The following is a 634-nucleotide window of genomic DNA, read 5'->3' on the forward strand; positions in this document are numbered from 1 at the left end:
TTTCTTATTAATCCGTTTGACCGCGGTCCCTGATATTACGTCACTTCCGGGTTGGATTTTTTTTAAACGCGGAGGTAAAATTCTCTCACAAAAATTACTCCAGGAGTCACTGCAGTGTGTGTGTGTGTGTGTGTTTAATGACAATCTAGTCCCTACATCGTTTTCCCTACACATTAATTCACTGGGGTCTCCAACCTGCGAACCGCTCTTTACGAGGAACGAAAAAGTTCTGACATGATCACAAAAACCTGCCATTTTAACAGAACATGGATGTGTAGACTTTTTATATCTACTGTATATATATATGCATCATATACCCCTAAAAAGGTCAAAGGACAGATGTGGATTCACTATTAAAACATTTTGTCATCACCCCCCCTTTCTCTTTTGTGTTTTCCTCTCCTACTCTTTACTTGGTCATGTGGAGTTAGAAAACAACGAGACAGGAGACGTGAGAGTAGACGTAGTCGAGGTAGTTTACTAGCTCCAACTTAGCATGTCATACATTCGACAACGACACTGAACTGTGAACCAGAAGCGGAAGTGTATTATCTGATCCCCTCGCCTCTTCCCTTAAAGGTACACCGTCCTCTTAGGTGAATGTCTCTCGTTATATATATGTGGGTCACCACAG

Source organism: Lampris incognitus, chromosome 20 (assembly GCF_029633865.1).
Source record: "Lampris incognitus isolate fLamInc1 chromosome 20, fLamInc1.hap2, whole genome shotgun sequence".
Taxonomy (NCBI): Eukaryota; Metazoa; Chordata; class Actinopteri; order Lampriformes; family Lampridae; genus Lampris; species Lampris incognitus.